The sequence below is a fragment of the Lycium ferocissimum genome, chromosome 12, assembly GCF_029784015.1.
Source record: "Lycium ferocissimum isolate CSIRO_LF1 chromosome 12, AGI_CSIRO_Lferr_CH_V1, whole genome shotgun sequence".
NCBI classification, from domain to species: Eukaryota; Viridiplantae; Streptophyta; class Magnoliopsida; order Solanales; family Solanaceae; genus Lycium; species Lycium ferocissimum.
In genome coordinates, this window is record NC_081353.1 from 64,845,642 (window position 1) to 64,851,197 (window position 5,556).

The following is a 5,556-nucleotide window of genomic DNA, read 5'->3' on the forward strand; positions in this document are numbered from 1 at the left end:
TGTTTTTCCCCCTTTTTTTAAAAGGGGCCCTTTTTAAGGGGGCATCCCTCGCGATGCGGAACGATATACGAGTTGACGACTCTTATTTAGAGTGCACGTATCGCCTATCGCGAGCCCCCCAAATTCCTTCTGGCGTTGTTATTATCCAATGGATTCGGTTATAGACGGCTATTATTCAGCACTCTTAGAGGCTTCATAGACACGATTGACGGTACGTATATTTATTATGTTAGCCTTGTTGGCGATCGTTCGCTTGTTTGGTTTAGCCATGTTGGCTACTTTCGTATATGTTCGGATTGTCTAAGTATTTCCGCATTATGATATTTCGGTGAGACTTTTTAGTTAATCGATGTGTTAGTTTTATTTTTATAAATTAGTTATGTTTTGATATCACATGTTGATTCAAATTTTTACCTATTGGTTCGCTCGGTCGCGTACAAAATAGCAATCGGTGCCGTGTTACGTCCGTGCCCGGAAATGTTCGGGCGCATGCCCCCGCCGTACCCAAATAAGCACATGAATGTATGACAGCAGAAGTATATATAAAAGTACAAGCTCGGATCATGGGAGCGACTCCAAATAGTTATAACGGATATCCTACGGCGGTGGCGTATCACGCGGTGCGTCCGTACTGGCAGCATGGCGCGGCCAAGAATGTGGGGGTCGGTACGAAGTGTACCGAGTATGTAAAGCGGAAAAGTAACAAGTATAACCGTAGTCAAGAATAAGAGTATACATATAAGAGACAAAGCTATAGCCGGGATTCAAGTACAAAAGTAGTACCTTGTCCGAGACCTCGTAAACATAGTGCCAAAGGATAAGTAATGCACATCGATCATGTAACATCATATGAACATATGTCGTGTCCCGCCCTCCGATAAGGGACTCGGTAGGTGAAATCATGCATAGCAAAATCATATATCATATGTACGGATAACGTGTCCCCCTTTATTAAGGGACTCGGTAATATGGAATCATGCATGTCGAAACACATATCATGTATACATAACGTGTCCCGCCCTCATGCGGGTCTCGGTGAATGATAATCATGTGCCGTCCGGCCACCATCCCCGTATCATCATATCATAATCATACAAACAACGTGTCCCGCCCGCAAGTACGAGGGACTCGGTGAATAATACAGAGAAGTGCGCACGAGAACATGTCCTGGCCCGGGCTCAGTGAAAAGACATATCATAACTTGCACGAGCAGAGTAATGCAGAAACATATGCATATAAGTCCAGACTTAATAGACAAATCAATAATAAGTCATAACTCGTACCTTTCGGATGTCGTAACGATTGTGTCAAAACGAATTTTGAGACTGTACGTACGAAACAAATATATCACGGGGCTTACGGAATATTCGAATGATCGTTCCTTAACGAATGGAACACTTCAAATGACATATCGCTACAAAGAAATCGGACGACGATCATAATGTATATGTAGGCCCTTTTGGGGATGGCACGATCACTTATATCGAATCATGTTTACGGGATCATAACACTTATCAAAATATATCATAGATTCGTCGTATCTATCATTTGACAACGGTACAATGATCACAAGATTCCTTTAAGTATTGCATAGAAATAAGTCAATTAAAACCATAGTAAGAGGTCTCGGAGGTCTGTGGGCCCACCTCGGTAAATCGAGGCGGGTGAACCCAAATTATGGATCATAAACCTTATGGAATCATTCATGAGAGTTTTGGGACAATCCGAGTTCATTTGGAAGGTTTCGTACATATAAATCATTTTAACGACAATTTGTAAAGAAACTAGTTCAATTACGCTAAAGGAAATGGGGTCAATTTCAACTTTTCGGGTTTCAAGAGACAGTAGTCATATCTATAAGTTCGTGCTCGAGCCTAGTACGTTTAGAACATGCCAAAGAACGAAGGGGAAGACTTTACATACCTTCCTAGCCCTTTACGCTTGCTAGAACTCCAATCTCGTTTCGTCAAAAATCCGCAAATGGTCACCTATACCCGCATTATTCATGAGAGTTAACATTTCAATCTTGGGTTTATACTTGCCTACCGGCTCTCTAAAGACTTCTAATAGACACCCCGAGAATTTATCTCGGCTCAAATGTCAACAACAATCCCAACAACAACAACAACAATTCCAATAAGCGCTACAAAACACATATTACATAAATAGTCTTCCTTTTCACATTATACATCATCTTCCGTTCTCACTTCACATTTTCATCCCAATTTTCGATGTTTTTATATTTCTTTACTAATTCAAGGCCATTCAAATAATGCATTCGGACACATTTCTCATTATTCGACAAAGTATACCAAATTTCCATCAAACCATAATCCTTCCCAACTCTTTTAACGATAAACATAATTCACATTTAAACCTTACTTCCGTATTTATACAATAATCATATAAAATTCATATAATTCTCCAACAACATACAACCATTTTCGATGCCGAATTAATTCATTAAGCCTTTATTTACGCTCACAAAGGTCACAACGACACAACTAACGAACTAAGTAAAATGCAATCCATCTCCTTCACCCTACACAACATCACACGGCCATGCACCTCAATCACACACATACGATCACACTTCATCATTCACAACTTCAACCAAAGTCATTAAACTTCCATTTCCGATATATAAAATACACAACAACTACAACTAGAATATAACATAAAAATCAATTAGTCTTGCCTACACAACATATGCATACACTCGGCCACATCATGAAATTTTCATTTTTATAAACTCTATCCACCTCCATACTACAACACAAACAAATCTTCCATAACATGTGAAGAACATGAAATCCTTACCTTCTCTTCCAACTTTCACTCGCCACAAACGTCGCTTTCGCCAAACTAATTATACCACGTTGACAAGCGTCTTGAACTTACTAGAAATTCATGGAGAACAAGATTTTTTGGATGCAAGTTGAAGGACTGAATTTTTTTTTTTTTCTTTCTCTAGCTATGGCCGACGGCCCTTAATTTTTTGCTCTAGATTTCTTTGGTTTTCTTGAAGTTTCTAAGGTGAACTCCTCTTATATTAATTAGTCACATGCTTAGCATATGACTAATTCCATGGGTTGGGCCAAAGTTACTTGGCGTCACCCTCACTTCGCCTTCAATTTTTCATTTTTTTTTTTTAGCCCAATTCATTATAATTCTTGTTTTGCAATTAAATAAATTTTCAAATTTCAATTTTGCCCTTAGGCCTTCTCCATTGTTTCCCGCATTCAAGTTTCCATAACCGCATATACATATTAAGAGAAATCCAACATGACCTTATTCCTTACAAACCAAAGTTAACTCCAAGCTTTCCAAATACGAAAAAAAAATGCCTGATGTAACACTTCAAAATATTATTTTTATTTTCTTAAATAATTAATTCGTCATTTGTCATACTTTTTAGAGGTAATTGAAAAATCAAACTTTTCAAATTCACTGCAATTTGACATTCTTAGCTCACATCACACTCCTCGTGGAGAGACTCCAGCCTTGTTGGATTTATTATTGCAAGCAATCATACAACTTTCAAATTAAAAATAGAATTAGAGGTGACCTCCAAATATCAAATTGTAAATTGGGAGTATACTTTCTACGCGTTAACGAAATATACAGACTACCTGCTCTTTGTACAGTTTAAGACATTGAAACCGTCTCATATATATATATATATATATATATATATATATATATATATAGCAGGAGTATTAATCTTCTAACAACATGCTTTGAGAACAAAATCACAGTGATAGAAATTTCTTTACAAAAAAAAAATCAAATCAATTCAATAATCAAACAATCACTTTCACCACGTATTCGATATTTACAAAAATAATATTTTTATCCGCCCTTCAATTAAGACATGTAACAACCAATCAAATAACTACTTTGAACTCGAAACCAAAATTGTATAGCTTTGTTCAAGTCTTCAAGTCCTATTGTTGTTGGAATAATTCAAGTTTAGTTGGCAGAAACTGTCGCGATTTTCTTAGCTGATGAGATCCCTTCTGCCTCATCTTCGCCCGAGCAACCTGGACAAATTCCGGCAAGGCCGTTCAAGTCAAAGCCACGCCAGCTGTTCGTGGACCCCACTGCACTCCGCTGATGACGTCACCTTCGTAGTGACACCTTTGTGACCACCCAAAGCTTGCCCAGTTGGAAAAGTCTTGTGACAAATGGAACACTCGTGAATCTTTCCACTAACGCCGTTAGCTGACGTGGCACTAGTCGTGGTTGTAACAGAGTGTTCGTTGACTTCTCCGTTAAAGAGTGGTTTACGATGACTAGTTTCGTGTCCTCCTAAAAGCTTGATAAGAACCAAAAGGCTTACCACACTGAACACGTACCAAATTCTTTGATACAATGGGTGTTGTTGAATTATTGGTTGTAGTAATAGTAAAATTATTATTACCGGCTACGTGCTAGCATGAGAAGACAGAAAGCTAAGTATTCTTCTTCATTTATTGGATGTTGCTCCGTGATACTACGAGGTCGTTTTGATCTCTTGCCTTTAGTCCAAGATTCAAGGTAGCTTTGAGTTGTAAATTGAAAATGATGGTGGGGTTGTGGTAGTTGGAGAGTTTAAAGCTTCAAGTGCCATTCTTGGTTGGTTTTTTCTTGAAAGTAACAAAGATGTACTTTTAACAATTTTGAACTCAAAAGTAGTGAGAATAAATTAAGAATCTATGAGTGGAGAGAAGAAGAATATTTGATTGAATTGAGTGAAGTGATGAAGGCTATATAAAGGGGTGTTTGGCAGTTTGGGGAAAGAGAAGGAAGTTACATACGCGAGTAGGAAGGTAGTAGCAACTACTCCGTAGAAATTAGGTAGTTACTTAAGTAATTGAATGAACTAAAAAAAGGGGAAGAAGAGTGACGGACTACTTGAGGAAGAGATTGCTTGAGGGCCAAGTGGAAGTTTGTTTAGTGCCAGTGACTGACTATTAAAGTCTCAAGAAGGGCGGCTACAAGGATATAAGGGATAGGGGTCGGTTGCCTAATTAGGGACTAGGGAGTATTCAGTTAGTGCTAAGAGGGAGAAAATATACCTAATGCAATTAGTGAGACCATGAACTCCTTCAGTCAAAACATCTCTCACCAAAAAGCAATGGCATAGCTAGGAAGGCACAAGAGATTCAGTCCATTGGAAAAAATCACTAGCGTCAAAATTATTTTCTACGTTATGTGTGGTAGATGCTGAAATCCTTATTTTTTTTAATATTTTGAATATTTTTAGTAAATTTTTTTACTCCACCATTACTTGTAAGATACAAAAAAACAAAATAAGATTGAAAAAGATTTAAGTTATAACGCTGATAAATGTAATATTTCTTACACCATTGTAGTTCAACATGCGATAACACATGTTAGTTATGATGATATTTTATCATGTAATAATTTGTTTATTCATAATTATACTAAATATAATTGAAAAAAATCTAAAAATATTGTACGGATGTTGTGAGTTTTTTGCCTGACGGATAAAAGTGGCATCACGGATTCTCAATCTTTTCTCTTCCTCAGCATTTATGAATATATAAATAT

The 5,556-nt window shown here is 37.3% G+C and overlaps 1 pseudogene; it reads right to left on the reverse strand.

Annotated features, from left to right (window-relative positions):
• Positions 1-4,067: 4,067 nt before the first annotated feature.
• LOC132039522 (zinc finger protein ZAT10-like) lies at positions 4,068-4,664 on the reverse strand (annotated as a pseudogene).
• Between the last annotated feature and the right edge of the window lie 892 nt (positions 4,665-5,556).